Source organism: Schistocerca piceifrons, chromosome 3, assembly GCF_021461385.2.
Source record: "Schistocerca piceifrons isolate TAMUIC-IGC-003096 chromosome 3, iqSchPice1.1, whole genome shotgun sequence".
NCBI lineage: Eukaryota > Metazoa > Arthropoda > Insecta > Orthoptera > Acrididae > Schistocerca > Schistocerca piceifrons.
The window spans coordinates 822,601,273-822,620,894 of record NC_060140.1 but is presented as its reverse complement, the minus strand read 5'-3'; the positions used below and the strand labels follow the sequence as shown (position 1 = coordinate 822,620,894).

The following is a 19,622-nucleotide window of genomic DNA, read 5'->3' as shown; positions in this document are numbered from 1 at the left end:
TTTTGTTAGCATATTTTAGCTTACCTGTGACTGCAGCTCAGCTTGGTACGTACTAAATTTTACTATTGTTAATTGTTCAGAATCATTTAATTCAAGTTCAAAGTTAAATCTCTTGTTTCTAAATTGCGTAGAGTCAAGTTGCTTTTGAAATGATTGTTGAGGTAGTCCAAGACTAACCGTATTTTACTGGATTTCGATGTGCTTCAGAAAGAAAGCTCACTATTAACTTCAGTTTTGATTAACGAAATCAGGAGTCAATCGGCCAAGCAAGAAGCTCAGTCTGAAAAAATTGAACGAAAGCTAGACAGTCAGAACAAAGCTATTAATGTTGTTAACAACAATGTTGAAGTTGTTAACACAAAAGTTGATAAAATCAAAGACGATATTGTCGTGATTAATACCGAAATCGGTAATCTTAAACAGGAAATGATGGGCGTTCAGGCGGAAATTGCGAGTATAAATACTCGTTTTGATTCCGAAATTAGCAGAATCGAGAAAAGTGTAGGAGACGCAGTTGCTCCGATCATCGAGAATAAGGTGACGGAACAAATTCAATTAGTGAAAAAAGAGGATCAACAGAAGGTGGAAACTTTAAAGGCTTTAGTATCCGAAGTAGATACCAAAGTGACGAAGCAGGCTAACACCTGCGAAGAGAAAAAGAGGGAAGTGGAAACGCTTGCGACAACCACTTGCCAAGTGATTACGAGGGTGTCGGAATTAGAAAGGAAACTTGACGAAAAACAGAGCTATGTGCCAATCTGTGCACATAGTTCGGAGTTGTTGACGAAAGAGGAGCGGTTCGACCCCTTGAAAAAAGGCGGTATACACCCGACGGATTTCATTAAAAATTGTGAAAGAGTTTTACCCAGATCATGGACTGATGAGAGAAAAATTAATGCGATTATTGATGTGTTGGCTGGTGATGCCAAGCGTTGGGGCTTAAACCTCAACATTACGAACCTGACTTTTGACGAATTAAAAAATTTGTTTCTGGCTGAATACTGGTCAGAGCAAAAACAGCAAAGTGTCTGGCGCGAATTTGTCGTATCGAGGCCTTTCGATGCGAATTCGCGCGGTTCAATGAAGGAGTTTTGTGAGGGCTGGATCCGCAAGTTGGAATATTTGCGTGACCGCCGCTCGGAATCCGAAATAGTCTGGGAACTCTACAAGAAGCTTCCAGATGATACAAAACGCTACGTAGGGAGCAATCACAGGACAATCAATGATTTCCTGGGAAGAGTTGAGGACGAGGACTATTGGCGCAATAATCGCGACAGTGGTAGAGGCCGTGGTAACAACAACGGGTACCACAGCAACGATAACCATGGGAATAATGCATACCGCAACCATGGCAGCAATAACAATAATGGTTCGGACCGTAATAACAATCGGTACAATGCAAATAATAACAGGAATGACGGAAACCAGTATCATACTAACGTGATACGGGCTTCACAGAATAGTAATAACGCCAGAGGGTGTGATCAGCCGCCTCAGCAGCATCCGGGGACTGTATCTGCTGGGACGAGACAGGGAAACCATTAGCCGCGCCGGTGAGGGGCCGACCGGGCGTGGAGACATTTTGGCGGCCCAATAACAGTAGAAAACTCAGGTGTCGTCGTTATGAAAATTCCGTGTGGAATAATCAACGGCGGGAGAGTGTGCCAGTGTTAAGAGAAAAGAGTGCGCCCACAAGTAGTAGATCAGCTGTATACGCGGCAGTAGAAAATACATTCGCTGTCAGTGAGAACAATTTAAGTAGTGTTCCGGAAATCGATCATAAAGTGGCAGCTGTAATACCCGCAGCGGAACTGGAGATTGAGTTTAAGAATGATTCGCAATTGTTGAGAGAAGATCAGATGTCGGATAACACGTCCGTCATCGAGCGATGGGATGCAGAGAGGGATGAGGTCTGGTTAAGGCAGTTCGGTCGCTTATACGACGAACTAAGAGATTATAGGGGTCTGTATGGGAGAAGTGTTTATGGGGAGCGCGTGCAGTATTTGCCGCGTCTCGTCCCACAGGAAGATAGTATTTATGAAGTGATTGAAAGTTCTGGCCCTAACCGGCAGACTTTACCAGAAATAGTTGATGTTAAGGGGGAGCACGAGCAAGATGCGTCGTGTTTCGTCCCGCAGGAGTTGAATGTTGAAGTAGTAACGGAAAGTTCTGGCCCTAACCGGCAGACTTTACCGAAAGTTGTAGTGGTAGAAGTAGCCGACCCATCCGACGCGAACATCCAGTTTAAACATTGCGAGAGTATTAAGGAGAAAGATTACGAAAATTTTAGTGATAGCCGGACACGATTGGTAGAAAAGCACATAGATTTCAGCGTGTATGAGGTTAGAGCTGACGTTGTGCGGTCAGACGGTAGCAGTGTGGGTTGCGCACATCCAGAGGAAGTAATTTCAGATGCGACTGGGTACATTCCTCCAGGTAGATTGGCAGATGAGATCGATCTGACCAAAGAGGAATCAACGAAGGTGACAATTAGTGAATCGATAGCAAAGCAACACTCACTAGTTGACGAGTTACAGGAAAAGGTTTCGGTATTGGAGGCGAAGCTACAGACTAAGCCTCAGGACAAACGTGTTAAAATTAAAACTGTATGTAAACAGAGACTGAAAAAGCCGCCAGATAAACCGGATTTAGGATCAAAGCCGGATGGTTTTTTCTGGAATGACCTGGATATAGACGAGGATTTACTGTGGGAAAATAAAGAAACAGTCGAGGACAAGTGTAGACAGATAGTAGTGTCTGTTAATATGCACGACCTACAACTAAACGTGTTGATTGACACCGGTGCAGAATTGAGTGCTGTATCTGGGAAAATATTTGAGTTACTGAAAGACAGACCTGGCATCGTAGTTATGCCAGTAACAGGAGTGAAAATTATCGGTGCTACTGGGAAGGCCAGTAAACCGGTCACAAAACAGATTTTTGTCAACTTCGAGATATGTGGGGCACGATTTGAACAAGAGTTTGTCGTCGTGCCAGACTTAACTACGGAAGTAATTATCGGGTTAGATTGGCTATTAAAGTACCGTGCAGTGATTAACTGCGAAAGCAAAACTTTGACATGTATGTCACTAGATAAAACAATGATAGTTAGTTTTGACGAGGCAGGAGACGGTGTGCATAGGCAATACCAGCCTATACACATTGTTAACTGGCCGGATGACATTGACGTAGGAATGAGTTTGAACTGCCGTAATGTGAGGAAGTTCGGCATTGACAAAAGTGTAGAAAGTGAATTGGAAGAGATAATCAAATTCCCTCCACGGATTGACATTAGTATTGGTGTGAAAAACGATCGTTTGCGAGAAGTAATGAAGCTAAAAGCTGATGCTCGCATACGTCGTCATGACGCTAAAGCGCGTTTTGCTAAGTTTGCAATCGGAGACTTAGTACTTGTAAAAGCTCATGAGAAATCGAGCGAGATAGACCATGAAAACTCTAAATTTAAGTTTGTTTATAATGGACCATATAAAGTCATTGGTATGCCTCACACAAATGCTTACGGAATATTGTAGACTTGAAATTGTACCAACCTAGGATCGATTAATACCACACAATGGGTAATTTATACAGTATGTAAAACAGAGTGTAAGATTTAACGATTTGCTAGACTGCCATGCTTTTGACTGACCAAGGTCATTAAAGAAGTTGTAATTAATAAGTAATTAATTTTGATTAATCAATTTAATTTTAATCAATTTAATCATTATCTAATCAACTGAAAAATCCAAGCTGCTAGTTTAAGTTTTCAGCTGAGTCACAGTAGATTAAGGAATGTAAATATGATTTTGTAAATAGCTGTAAAATTCCATAAATATGTGTTTTACTAGTCATTGCCGATGTACTTAGACCCTGTTTTAAGTTTCAGGCTTGTACACGTGTGATGATGGACAGTGTTGAGTTATCCACTGTGATAGTATTAAGGGACTCCTTGAGATTACTCGGGAGTGAGTTTTTCCTAAAGAATTCAGTGAAACGGACGTTCTGGAAACGCCGCGACAAGGGCGAGTGAGATCAAGCGTGCCGCACACGCGGGCGCAACAATACTGGCGAGGCGAGCCGCTGTCGGCTCTTGTGCCGCTGTTGGCCCTTGGGCCGCTGTCGGCATTCTTTGTACTTGCGAGTACGAAAGGCGGAATAGTTTTTCTTCCCGGACAGCTGATGTGAAAGAATTCTGCTGTCAATATTTATGTTTTTTTCGATCTACTGAATATTATTTTCTTGTTTAGCGTTAAGTGGAATCTCATGACGAGATATTAATTATGAAAAGGTTGTGTAAAAATGTGTATTCTATGTAATTAATTATTAATTTGCCTATTTTGATCTACCTGTTTTTATGACCATGTACTCTGATTAGTTTTGCAAATAGTATTCCATTTCTCATAGTGTTACGAATTTTAATGATTTTGGAATAGCTAAACCATTTTCTATATCTTCTATGAATTTTAATATGTTGTCAACCTGTTTTATTTTGTGCAAGATGACAGAGTGGAATAAGATTAGGAGTGTCCCCACTCAATTATTATGGTCTAAAAATTGATTTATGATTAATTAGACGAATGCTAAATTTTGTTGATGTTTTGAGCATATGCATTTCCGCTGTTTCTTTTTTGGGACATTTTCTGAGTCTGTTTACGTTACACGAACATCCTCAGACAATGTGGGGCACGTGTAACGCCGGAAATGCATATACTCCTATTTCCATCTATTGTACTATTATTTTTTTTCCTTGTTTTGTTACCTCAAGATATGACATTTCTGTCTCTTTATATATTGTAATTGTTTTACTGTTTGTATATATATATTTATGCACTCATGTCGATGTATAATTGGTTTGTTTCGTAAATATTATTTGTATTTTTACGCTGGGTCTTGCCTAGGGAAAACTGCTATCGAACGATTACGTCGATAGGTCGTGTGACGAATCAAAGTGTGTAGGATCTTTGGTAGTGTTAACTCTGCCGCGTGGAGCGCGGGCAGAACAGTAGGAGTCTGGCGGGAGTAGCGAGTGGAGCAGGTGTCGTGTGACGCTCCCGCGAGTTGCCGCGCTTTCGGGGTTTGGCAGCAAGTAATTGCGCTCGACTCGCGATGATAGTTTCTGACATGGTGTTGCGGACGGGAAGCATTAGCTGGCGCACATCAAGAGCCCGTTTCGCCTGGTGACCGTGTCGAGAAGAAGGCGCGCCAACATCCAGCTTCTGCAATAGCGACGGCCGACAATGAGTGACTGTCGCCACCTCCTCGATCGACGGCTTCAAACCTTCAATCAACCAACAAGGAAGACTAAAAGCACGTAAAGTTTCAGAACTGTATGGCAGACCTCAGCTTTTCAAATTGTTCCATTTGCCTCGCAAAATTACAGCAACTTAGCATGAACCTTTGTTGCTCATTGTCCCGATTGCATTGCCAAGCAGGGTCCCTTCCTTTTCCGAAATGAACCCGAGTGTCGTTGAAATTCAAACGCCAGCATTAAAATAATATAATTAGATTTCACTGCTTTAATTTCAAAGTTCAGTAGCTGGCTACAATATTTAGGTTACACGAGCACAAATTTAGAGTGCGAGTTTTGTTAGCATATTTTAGCTTACCTGTGACTGCAGCTCAGCTTGGTACGTACTAAATTTTACTATTGTTAATTGTTCAGAATCATTTAATTCAAGTTCAAAGTTAAATCTCTTGTTTCTAAATTGCGTAGAGTCAAGTTGCTTTTGAAATGATTGTTGAGGTAGTCCAAGACTAACCGTATTTTACTGGATTTCGATGTGCTTCAGAAAGAAAGCTCACTACTAACTTCAGTCACTAAATTAATTTTCGATTTTCCGGTTTTATTAATTCTTTTGCTAAATTAAGTCAGAGTGTAGCGAAATTTATTACTTCTGACAAACTTTCAGTTTTCACACTACACGTGTCAACCTTCAGTTGCCACGCTTCTAGTGTTAATTATATGTGTAATAACCTTTCTTTTTCAGTTACTATAGTAATTGTCCTTAGGACTGGCGACCGTGATTTCCCCCAAATCTCAAATATCTAATTACCGCTAGTTAATTGTTAACGTAACGGCCGCACATTTACTTTCTTTATTAACTTTACCCCTTTTCAAAATTGATTTCCACCAGTTTCATTTGCATTTTTCCTTTCATTTAGATGTAACCCTTCCTCCCTCTTTACCGATAGATTAACTTCGGTGACTATTGCTTTTCCCAAATTTCCATTAGGTACACGTGGTTTAATTTTTCACTGTCTTTAAGGTCGATAAGTGAGGGGGGAGGTTACAATCTCGACCTTTATCAAAGTCGGAAATGTGATGGTACGCATTTCTCCTCCTTGCTCGAGGCACCACAACAACGTTTCATCAGGCAACGCCGGTCAACTGCTGTTTGCGTATGAGAAATCGGTTGGAAGCTTTCCTCATGTCAGTACGTTGTAGGTGTCGCCACCGGCGCCACCCTTGTGTGAATGCTCTGAAAAGCTAGTCATTTGCATATCACAGCATCTTCTTCCCGTCGGTTAAATTTCGCGTCTGTAGCACGTTATCTTCGTGGTGTAGCAATTTTATTGGCCAGTAGTGTATTTCGCAAGCGAACATTTTAGCTTATCAAAATGGTTCAAAAGGCTCTGAGCACTATGTGACTTAACATCTGAGGTAATCAGTCCCCTAGAACTGAGAACTACTTAAACCTAACTAACCTGAGGACATCATACACACCCATCCCCAAGGCAGGATTCTTACCTGTGACCTTAGCGGTCGCGCGGTTCCAGACTGAAGCGCCTAGTACCCTTTGGCCATAGCGGCCGACCTAGCTCATCAGTGCATGTGATAAGGAGTACAAGGTGTCTCACTCAAACCTCTCTGATTTCAAAGACTCGGAAAAAAAACACAATAGATACGACAAGGAAAAACACACCACATTGTAGAGCAACTCAAAGAACTTATTTATTTATCATCAATACACCTCTGCATGTGAACCATTTGTAGTACAAAAATATCGAGTCTATATACAATTTTTTGCGAAGTTCTTTGTAACATTTCCTGTGCTATTCTTGCAATCGGATTAGTGATACGATGTCGCAACGTTGGAATATCGTCTTTGGTCGCATAAACGCGGTCCTTCACGAACTCCCACATGAAGAAATCAAGTGGCGTAATGTCGGGTGAACGTGCTGGTCAGGCTATGGGTCCTCCGCGTCCGATCCAACGACTGGGAAATCTCCTTTCCAGGAACTTGCGAACAGCCGTTCACCAGTGCGGGGGAGCTTCATCTTGTTGAAAAATGATGTTGGTTTGCAAGTCTCCAAAATGTCCAGATACACTGACCCATTGACTGTTTGTTCCGCAAAGAGGAACGATCCAACAATTCTGTCATGCATTAGGCCGCACCAGATGTTTAGTTTATGGTTATCACGAACATGTTCAATGACAAAGTGAGGATTTAGCGATCCCCAAATCCGAACATTATGCCTATTAATCATTCCTAAAAGATGAAAGGCTGCCTCATCTGAGAATAAACATCTTTCCAGGAAGCTGGCATCCATATCAATACGCTGCAGCATATCTACAGGAAATTGTTGTCGGCGTGGTTTGTCGTTCGCCGTCAGATGTTGCAGAATTGGCAATTTGTAAGCACACATACGAAGATGCTGCTAAACTACACGTTGCAATGTTGATCGAGATACATCCATGTGCTTGACGAATTGACTTACGTGGGCTTCTGAGAAACGTTTGTGTGATGTCCTCCTCTGTCTCTTCTGAAATTCTGTAACGTGCAGAAACTGCCATTCCTTAATTTTTATCACATCAGGTGGATCACATCCATACACACGTCGATAATTTCTTTGCGCAGTAATCGGCGATTTTGTTTCTGCAAACCACACTACTGCTTGCGCACGCTGCTGTGGAGTCGTCATTTTCATTTCATGCGACTCTGGCGACGATACTTGGCACTTACTGACGCCGGAGTGTAAATTCTTTGAGATGCTCTACAATGTGGTGCATTTTTCATTGTCGTATCTACTGCAGTTTTCCTATCCTAGGACCTTCAAATCAGTGAGGTTTGAGTGGTAAACACTGTACTTGCTGCGTGTGTCAGTGAGGATATGTTGCGAAAGTTAACCCTGTACAGAAAGATTAATTTATGTCAGGGTACATCTTAAGTGAGCTGTATGTTTAAGTAATTTCATTGATTGACTTTACTTACATTTTCGCTAGGAATTTACTTGCCTGACACACAGAGCATGGTAACAAACGTAATAGCATGAATTAACACTTTCACATTCAAATGTTTCCATTCCAAAGTCTCATAACTATTAACATGTGAAAATCCCAACAGGAAGATGTTAAGAGATGATTTCTACGTTTATTCGAACATTTTGAAGTACCTCGAAGAAAACGATTTATTGACACATAGTCAGCACGGTTCAGAAAATATCGTTCTTGTGAAACACAACTAGCTCTTTATACACATAAAGTAATAAGTGCAACCGACAGGGGATGTCAAATTGATTCAATATTTTTAGATTTCCAGAATGCTTTCGACACCGATTCTCAAAAGTGGCTTCTCACCAAACTGCGTGCCTATGGAGTATCGCCTCAGTTGTGCGACTGGATTCGTGATTTCGTGTCAGAAAGGTCACAGTTCGTAGTAATAGACGGAAAGTCATCGAGTAAAACAGAAGTAATATCCGGCGTTCCCCAAGGAAGCGTTATAGGCCTTCTATAGTTCCTGATATATATTAACGACATAGGAGACAATCTGAGTAGCCGTCTTAGATTGTTTGCAGATGGTGCTTTCATTTATCGTCTTGTAAAGTCATCAGATGATCAAAACGACTCTCAAAATGATTTAGATAAGATATCTGTATGGTGCGAAAAGTGGCAATTGACCCTGAATAAGGAAAAGTGTGAAGTTATTCACATGAGTACTAAAAGAAATCAGCTAAATTTCGATTACGCGATAAGTCACACAAATCTGAAGGCTGTAAATTCAACTAAATAATTAGGGATTACAATTACAAATAACCTAAATTGGAACGATCACATGGATAATATTGTGGGTAGAGCAAACCAAAGATTGCGATTCTTTGGCAGAACGCTTAGACGGTGCCACTCGTCTACTAAAGAGGTTGCTTACACCACGTTTGTCCGCCCTATTCTGGAGTATTGCAGTGCGGTGTGCGATCCGCATCAGGTGGGGCAGACGGATAACACCGAAGAAGTACAAAGAAGGGCAGCTCGTTCTGTATTATCGCGAAATAGGGGAGATAGTGTCACAGACATGATATGTGAATTGGAGTGGGAATCATTGAAGCAAAGGCGTTTTTCGTTGCGACGGGCTCTTCTCATGAAATTTCAATCACCAGTTTTCTCCTCCAATTGCGAAAACATTCTGTTGGCACCCACCTACATAGGGAGAAATGATCATCGCTGTAAAATAAGAGAAATCAGGGCTCGCACAGAAAAATTTTAGTGCTCGTTTTTCCCGCGTGCCGTTCGAGAATGGAAGGGTAGAGAGACAGCTTGAAGGTGATTCATTGAACCCTGTGCCAGGCACTTTATTGTGAATAGCAGAGTAATCACGTATATGTAGATGTGAATTATGCTCTGTGTGCCACATAAATAAATTTCCAACAAAAATATAAGTAAAGGCATTATTGAAATTACGTAAAAATACAAGTCTATTTGAGTATTCACTCAAATAAAGTACTCTTTCCGTAGAGGGTTAAACTTCGGTACACAATCTGAGTGGTACAACCAGCAAGTGTTGTTCATCACACTTCACATTAATGAAGATGTAACTGTAATGCACCTGATGATGGTAGCATGTTACCGAAACCAGTCGTACTAATAAATATAAATAAAATGCGACAAACGTAGTAAAAATTGTTTCATAAATTTATAATGGTCGCAGTCCTCAAGGAATTCCACACAACCTGGGTAAATTTAACAAGTGCTATTTGTTTGGGGCTTTTCCGGATCTTGCTCAGAGGAGCTACGTTTTTCTACCTCGTTTTTTCTAACCAACGAGAGTTTTCATCTTACTTTGAATCGATACTCTATTTCGTTCCCACTGATGAACCTAGTCTTCTGTGGCTGTGGTGAGTTCATGTGGTCAATTGCAGTCCGCTCCGCCGGGACCAGAAACAGACGCCGGTCATTCACCGCGGGTGTGTCGGGCGGCGAGTCCTGTCATATTCTAGGATCCGCTCGTTGCCGAAGCAAAAGCACTCTCGGCGTCTCCTGGGCGCGTGGTTTATTTAGCGCCATGTTTTACTGCTTGCCTGCGCGATGCCGGCGGCCCTAAATGTTTGAGCGGTTGTCGCGAGCGGCGCAGGGGCATCCGGCCGGCTGAATTGTTGAAGCTGCGCCGAGAGGGAGTCGTGTGTCACGGCGAACACGCGTGCTTTCGTGAAATAAACACGGCCGCACGCCAGTCGCGACGCCGGGCCGCCAGCGCTGGCGCCAGGCTCGCTGGGACGTCACCAACTGTCGCCAGCGTCAGCGTCTGCAGGTGATCAGCCGCCGCGTCATGGCCGGCGACAGGTGCCACCGCCAGTAATAATGACCGCGTAATGGGCGGCGCCTACTGCCGTGACAGAGCGCTGGCCGTTTAGCGCCGTGAATAACTGTCCTGGCTGTGTGTGTGTGTGTGTGTGTGTGTGTGTGTGTGTGTGTTTGTAGTTCCTCTTCCGGGCAGGTGTGTTGACCGTGTATGTCGCTGCTGCCCAGCGTAGAGCAGGAGTATACCTCAAAGTGCGTGCCCCAATATCAAACCAGAAGTTATGTGACTTCACTGTTACACTGATTGTTCACATTTTGTCCGCAGCTCGTGGTCATGCAGTAGCGTTCTCGCTTTCCGCGCCCGGGTTCCAGGGTTCTATTCCCGGCAGGGTCAGGGATATTCTCTGCCCGGTGATGACTGGGTGTTGTGTGATGTCCTTAAGTTAGTTAGGTTTAAGTAGTTCTAAGTTCTAGGGGACTGATGACCATAGCTGTTAAGTCCCATAGTGCTCAGAGCCATTTTAACCCATTTTTTATTGTTTACACTTTGCGCTAAGAGCGTAGCTGTTAAGTCCCATAGTGCTCAGAGTCATTTTAACCCATTTTTTTGTTTACACTTTGCGCTAAGAGCGAAACATACAAGATGATTCCGTGATGGTGTTACGAACTTTCTCGGATGACAAAGAAGGGTAAATGTATTAGTTTGGGACAAGGCACGCTGGTCCTGAAATGACCGAGTCGAAAGCTTTTAGCCTGGTCTCTACCTTCGTGGAAGGAGTAATATAGAGGGTCCATACAAGGGCGATGTTCTTCAGGACAATATTATGAAAATGGAAGAGGAGATAGATGAAGATGAAATCGGAGATAAGATAGTGCGTGAAGAGTTTGGCAGAGCAATAAGTCAAAACAAGGCTCCGGCAGTAGACAACATTCCATTAGAACTACTGATAGCCTTGGGAGAGCCAGCCCTGACAAAACTCTACCAACTGGTGAGCTAGATGTATGATACAGGTGAAATACCCTGAGACTTGAAGAATAATATAATTCCAATCCCAAAGAAAGCAGGTGTTGACAGATGTGAAAATTACCGAACTATCAGTTTAATAAGCTACGACTGTAAACTACTAGCTCGACTTCTTTACAGACGAATGGAAAAACTGGTAGAAGCCGAATTCGAGGAAGATCAGTTTGGATTCCGCAGAAATGTTGGAACACGTGAGGCAATACTGACATTATAACTTATCTTAGAAGCTAGACTAAGGAAAGGCAAACCTACGTTTCTAGCATTTGTAGACTTAGAGAAAGCTTTCGACAATGTTGACAGGAATACTTTCTTTCAAATACTGAAGGTGGAGGGGTAAAATACAGAGTGAGAAAGGCTATTTACAATTTGTACAGAAACCATATGGCAGTTATAAGCGTCGAGGGGCATGAAAGCGAAGTAGTGGTTGGGAAGGGAGTGAGACAGGGTTGTAGCCTATCCCAGATGTTATTCAATCTGTATATTGAGCAAGCAGTAAAGGAAACAAAAGAAAAATTCGGAGTAGGAATTAAAACCCATGGAGAAGAAATAAAAACTTTGAGGTTCGCAGGTGACATTGTAATTGTGTCAGAGACATCAAAGGGTTGGAAGAGTAGCTGAGCGCAATGGACAGTGTCTTGAAAGAAGGATATAAGATGAACATCAACAAAAGGAAAAGAGGATAATGGTTCAAATGGCTCTGAGGACTATGGGACTCAACTGCTGAGGTCATTAGTCCCCTAGAACTTAGAACTAGTTAAACCTAACTAACCTAAGGACATCACAAACATCCATGCCCGAGGCAGGATTCGAACCTGCGACCGTAGCGGTCTTGCGGTTCCAGACTGCAGTGCCTTTAACCGCACGGCCACTTCGGCCGGCAGAGGATAATGGAATGTAGTCGAATTAAGTCGGGCGATGCTGAGGGAATTAGATAAGGAAACGAGACGCTTAAAGTAGTAAATGAGTTTTGCTATTTGGGGAGCAAAATAAGTCATGATGGTCGAAGAAGAGAGGATATAAAACGTAGACGGTCAAGGGCAAGGAAATCGTTTCTGAAGAAGAGAAATTTGTTAACATCGAGTATAGATTTAAGTGTCAGGAAGTCGTTCCTGAAAGTATTTGTATGGAGCGTAGCCATGTAAGGAAGTGAAACATGGACGATAACTAGTTTGGACAAGAAGCGAATAGAAGCTTTCGAAATGTGGTGCTACAGAAGAATGCTGTAGATTAGATGGGTAGATCACATAACTAATGAGGAAGTATTGAATAGGATTGGGGAGAAGAGAAGTTTGTGGCACAACTTGACTAGAAGAAGGGATCGTTTGGTAGGACATATTCTGAGGAATCAAGGGATCACCAATTTAGTATTGGAGGGCAGCGTGGAGCGTAAAAATCGTAGAGGGAGACCAAGAGATGAATACACTAAACAGATTCAGAAGGATGTAGGTTGCATTCGGTACTGGGAGATGAAGCAGCTTGCACAGGATAGAGTACCATGGAGAGCTGAATCAGTCTCTGGACTGAAGACCACAACAACAGCAACATAATTTCGTAGAGATTTTGTTTTGCAAGTTGGTATTCTAATTGATATGTGTTTGTTTATCGACTGTCATTTTTTAAATTCTAGTTCACTGTTGCTATTAGAGTTCACATTTGTCATGTCTGGATGGAGTGGAGCTGTGGGCGTCTAGAAATCCAATACACAGTATATTCTGTTTGAGTTCAGTAGAGGGGTGACAACAGCGGAGACAGCCCAAAACATTTGCACCGTGTATGGGGATAATGCCATTGGACAGAGCAAGGCAGGAAAATGGTTTTCTCCTTTTGAGGAGGATAGTTTTGAGATTAGTGGCCCTTCAGTTTCAGCAAGAGCTTTGGGGTTTGACGAAGATCGTTTAAACGTATTAATCCGCTATGATCCAAATCATTGTTAACTGGAAAATGAGATGAATTGTGATAATTCCACTATCGTGTGACACTTGCATACAATGGGAAGGTTCAAAAATCGGATGTTTTTGTACCCCATGCTCTACGCCAAAATCACAAAAAGCAGCGGGTGGCCATATCAGCATCTCTTATTACTCGTCATCAACTAGCTCGTGAACAACACAGACAATTCCTATCCTGTATCGTTTTGGTATCTCTGTGCTGACAAAATAAAAATGAAGGAAATGTTCAGCCCAAGCAAAGCAGCAACTCCCCGTACGAAGACCTGCGCACGTGCGAAAAACATAATGTAACGCATCTGTTGGAACAGCGACGGTGTGGTGCACTACAAACTGCTTCCACGAGGTATAACCATCACGGCTGACATTTGCTGTCAACAACTGAGGCGTCTTGCAGACACAATCCAAAGAACAACGACCAGGAAGACTGCATGAAATGATGCTACTCCACGATAACGCCCGACGGGATTCTGCAAGACTGACAGTTCTGTACTTGGGTAGGGTATTCATTACGGACCTGCCTTATTCACCTGGTTTTGCGCCCTTGTATTTTTAAATTTTCCTCTCTCTGTAGAACGATCTTCAACGACTTCGTTTCCGGATGAAAACGCGCTCCGAACATGGCTCAACGAGTTCTTTGTCTCAAAACAACATGATTCCTACAGTCGCGGAATCGAAAAGTTACCCCAGCCTTGTTAGCTGTTGAAATTAGTGGAACAGAATATATTCATGACTGAAGTCCCTGTTATGTGTATCTGTGGTGTTTATAAAAATAATGGAAAAGCACTATTAACTTACACACCAAACCTCTGACGGAGAATCTTTCTACTTCAATGTCTTTGCTTTCCATGCTTTGGAAAGAGGTAGTACGGACCGAAACAATAAAACAATGTCCTGTACACGTGGGCTGTAAAGTGCATTTCTTAAGAGCTATGGGAACTTGTTCAGTAGAAGAGCTGTATCTCACAGTGGGAAGGATGAACAAGTGGCCAGCTTTTAAGGTATGCACCTTAGAGTCCGTGTTAATTGGACATTTTTCTTGGTTTGTTCCATACTGCCTCCTCCCAAAATATGGGAAACAATGAGCTTGAAGTACAAGAATTCACTGTCAGAGGTACCAGAACGACTCTGACTTATAACTTTCGATTCATTCGTTTATGGACCAGGCTCAGGTTGGTACAATTTTCCGTCGCCATCATCCCTTAAGGAATCACACTGTTTATATCCTGCTTTTTAGACATTACCTACTACTAACAGCAGTAGTGACTAGTTGCTGCTGGAAGTGATGAAAAGCAAAATATGCCAAGCGGAGTGCAGGTACGTTTCGTAGAACACGTGGAAGTTATTTTATGGTAACGACAACTTGAATGCTAATCCCATAAATACGAGTGCAGCACTTAAAGTGTTTAGAAAATCAAAAAAAGGTTTGGTTTTAAAAGCACATTCAATGATTACTTTGTTTTTCAAAGTGGCCCCCTTTAACATCAACAATTTTTGCTTTCGTTGAAACCAATCCTTAAAGCAAGGATGTCGCTCTCGCTCAAGCCCTTCTTAAAACGGGTTTTTATAATGTTCTACTGTTTCACCTGGTGACGAAAAAATGATACCACGCATTTCATCTTCAATTTTTGAAAAAAAAGTTTTTTGATGAGTGCTGTATGGTGGAGGATCCATTCATGACCTTTAGGGCATCCAAGTACTCATTTATTAGTTTTGCTATATGGGACGAGACTTTATCGTAATGTAAAATTATTCGTTTTTGGTCGTTTTTCACAAACTTTTTCAAAAATTTGAGGTAAGCAGGTATTTGTATAACAATTACAGTAACAATACGGCTCAGTTTAGAGGGGGGAAAATAGCAGCCATCTTCTCACCAGCACTGCGCATTCCTATGCCTTTCGCAGGCTTAGGTTCTCTTCAAAAGCTCCATTGAGCCGAATATTTTTTTCTTTTCAGACTCATAGCGACGAATCCAAGATCCATCAGCAGTAATGATATTTCTAACCAAGTTTGAACCACCACCTTGGAATTTTTCCGGGGTTATTTTGCACCGATCAGAGCGTTTTTGCTTTCAGTTGGATGTCAGTTTACGTGGACTCCATCGACAACAAATTCTGCCACGTACAAGTGTTGATGAGTAATGTTTCAGAGTTGACTCATTCGAATGCCCAATGCCTCTGGAATAAATTCGAAACATGTCCGTCGGTGTTCTTCAAATTTTGGTCGAACAGTGACAGTATTATCATCAGTATTAGAGATTCATAGGCATTCTTCAGAAAACTCACCACTAAGAAGGAAATCAATATCTTTAGAATTCCTTGTACCAATTATAAATCGTTGCCTTAGATGTAGCTTCTCCGTCAAATGCATTTCCAAGCCGAACTTCAGACTGTTTAGGCGTTAATGACGATTTAATACCTTAAGAAATTATAACACGGAAATGTCCACACAAAACATCCAAGTGAAGCTATCTAATAAATTATTAGAGCAAGTTGTACGAACTACACGGCAGTCGACTGAAAAAACAATAAAAAGTTCCTGTTAAACAATACATTATTTGTTTTTTGAACCATTGCATTCTAAAATTTTTCCGTCGGACACTATACTGCTCATGTTTTGTTCATTTGCCATCTCTGAGACGAAATAAGGAACTCTAAATATCATCACTTTATTGGTACAAAATATGATAATTGTTCTGATGAGATTATAACACGTCATAATGTCTAGTGCATTTTAAAACAAGTAAGCTTGAATTCATTGATGATACTGTGTGGTTCTAATTTGTTATTTCGATAATTAATGTCAAATTTTAAGTGTTACAGTATTCCTCGTCCTCGACACCGTCTTAAAGAGGAGTTAATGAAAACAGATTAAATGCATGTGCAAATAAATCGAAGAGAGAGGACAGGAATTTTATACAGCGAGCGAGAGTCCTGTCGTATAGCAGAAATATTTATGCCTGAAATGTACTGTGTCCCTAGCAGCAATATTATTACAGTATTAAAGTATCAGGTTTAATAAAAGTTGAACCGGCATCTGTGGCGAAATACGCCTAAAAATAAATAAGTAAATAAATACAGAAAATGCCATCCATCGGAATGACGATTTAAAATTTGTGTTCTTCTTTCACGTTACTGGAATTGTATTTGTTAACGTACCAGTTGTTCAGTTGTTAAGTAGATCCTTCCATCTTACTGAATGTCTTGACAATGACAGACCTACCTCGGTAGAAACGTTTCATAGAACAAACTGTATATTTTCACCAGTTTTTGAAAATTCCCTATTTCTATTAAAAACACAGTCTCCATGAAATCTGTCTTACAACCATAATTGCTTAAGTCTCTCCCACACCCTGTTTCAGAGTGTACTCCAAACTTATAAACTTTGGAATAGCTATGGAGTGTAAAGAGGAGTGTGGAGTTTTTTAAGATGCTGATACTAATCAATGTCAAAACGTTGTCTGTTTACGTACCCAAGACAGCAGGCTGGTCAACATCTTACTGTTTTCAATACAGCAGTACACATTCCAGATTTAATAACAACCACCATACACAGATCTGCTGTAATTAAATTTTGCTACAGACGTATGAGTTTCAAATTTATATGTCCACTCACCTTCACGACACCAAACAGATACAAAACATATATTCAAATTGTCGATATGTTGCACATGCCATTTTAAAATACAGAAATAAGTAATAAAATTATAATGTCATACAAATGTCTTACTTCATAAAACTGAATGCTGTTATTAAGATTACGTCTAAGTCTGTTACGATGATGAGATATTATCGAAACCTGTTGTAAGGCAATAAAAGATTTAGCAGATTTGTGGTAGTTATAAGCCTAAAAGTCACTTAGTTATGAAGTAGAAATTATAACAAAACTTTAACGTTGCCGGATAAGTCGCTTACCGGTTCATTAACACATTGCAAAACATGAATTAGGAACATGATGATGAATTAGGACTACCGTAATACAGACTTGCAGGAAACCATGCCACGTGTCGTCTAAACCTAATCGTGTGACATGACTCAACTGGTATCAAAATGATGAAGAATATGTGACTTTTCTGTGAATATATAATAAGGTCGAAGCAAGGAAAGCAAGTAAGTAATAGCTCCAGCCTTTTAAGTCCTGTCGTTCCTATATGCGTACAGTATTATGCTATGTGAATTACTACTGTGGAATAGTCTAAACATAACTGAATAAAGCACAGTTTTTGTGCCATTCGCCTTTCGCCATTATTCCTTGTAACGCCTCTTCAGTGGCCTGGAATACGTGCACATAATTTTGGGTGTAGCATGTAGATGATAGGTCACAGACACCACAGAAACAAGCTCAGTTGGTGGCCATAACGTTCAACAGTTAGCAACGGCATACAAAGCATATAACCAAAATATGTGTTCGACTCTTAAGGCTGTGAAGTGTAAAAAACGAGATCTCAAATGGCACTATCACAAGGAAAACAACTATAACAAAGGAATAAGTGCACAGCACGTAGATCAACATATAGATCAAAATCTTTGAGCAGAGTTTTAAATTACTACTACATCACAGAAAAACAAAAAGCACCAGCTTTGTTTATAAACTTTATATAAAACGTCCTAAATTTTTAGTATAAACAAAAATATGTGCATATCCTGGCTACTGGAGGTGCCTTACAAAAAATTAAAAACGAAACGCAAAAAAAATTGGTTTTATTCAGTTGTAATCAGATGGTCCCAGAGTAATAACTATCCACGTATCAAATAAATAATCTCTTTTATGGAGCAATACCAAGAATGATAACTGACTTTAATGGCAGTACAGCTACATTTATTACTTATACAGGTGCACAACCTCGTCATTGCATTTCAGAATGCTACATACATCATTATTCCCTAACAAATAAGGACAGAACAAATGAAACCGTGTTAATGCAAAGACGGTAATTAAATATATAATTATGATTTTCTTTACGGAAAAACCAGTACTACTTTCAGTCTGAAACTACCACCTAACGATAAGGCTGCAGATGCACCGAAAAGTAACCGACATGAACTGCACGTTTTCGTTCCTTCATGCTCAGATGTATAGACAGTGTTGTCGGCTGTAGTAGACGTACGGGAATTCATGAATATATTTTACATACACAGGGATTTTCAGGAATGACAATGGTATGCAAACGCAGTAACTGTATCGATACATTTTATCTAATTAAAAACGATGCCTTCAGTAGCCGGAAAAAGTTGTAGCGTACTAAATGACGTCATTTTCAAGGCTATGACGCGCGTGCGTCACAGTTCCACATCACAGAATGCGATGATGGCGGCGCAGGCGGACACACCTGATGCAATCTGACGTGCAGAGTGCGACAAAAGTGCACTTGTTTTCTTCAATGGACGCCGTAGCATGATGCTAGTTCTATTAGGTCTACGAATACAGCCGTGTGTGGAAACGGCAGAGACGCTTACCCGTCTACGTAGGCGCCTGAAGCTGGACAGCATGGCGGAAGGCGCGGCGTCGGGCGTCGGCGGCCACACTGCTGCAGACGTGGACAGCCTATTAATAGCCACCAGCTGCCAGCGGGTGAGCCAGTGTTTGGGAGGCGGGGAGGGGGCAGCCAGAAAGAGCTTACGGTAAACCGCGCTAAGTCAGCTGCTTCCTCAACGAAGACGTGTAGCACCCGCACAAAGCACTACTCCCGCCTGAAGAAGCTGCCGCTGATAGGGAATTTTAACAGAACAGACACAGTTGCATCAACAGAACAGTCCCATTACTCACATCTTCAAGCCGTCTTTATAAATACTGTAGTTTCCATAAACGGAAAAATGTTTATAAATAAAGAATATTCCACAAACGGAACACTATTTTTTCGTACAGTCACTTTTCGCACTGTTACACGCTCCGTAATAAGTAGCTGAAATGAGAATAGAGAGGGGTTTAATGTCAAAATTAGTGAGCGAGAAGTAAACTGTTACGTTGAAAGCAAAATAAATCACGATGAACAAAGCTATGAGGACATAAAAAGCGGACTACTACACGTAAAGAGGGCATTTTTGGGCAAGAGAAGACTCCTGGTATCAAACATAGCAATTAAGGCGAGGAAGAAATTTCTGAGATTGTGCGTTCGGAGCGCAACAGTGTATTGTAGTGA

At 41.3% G+C, this 19,622-nt stretch overlaps 1 pseudogene; it reads right to left on the bottom strand.

The window, feature by feature from the left end:
* Positions 1-18,879, bottom strand: part of LOC124789087 — a 172,840-nt pseudogene extending 153,961 nt beyond the window's left edge.
* Between the last annotated feature and the right edge of the window lie 743 nt (positions 18,880-19,622).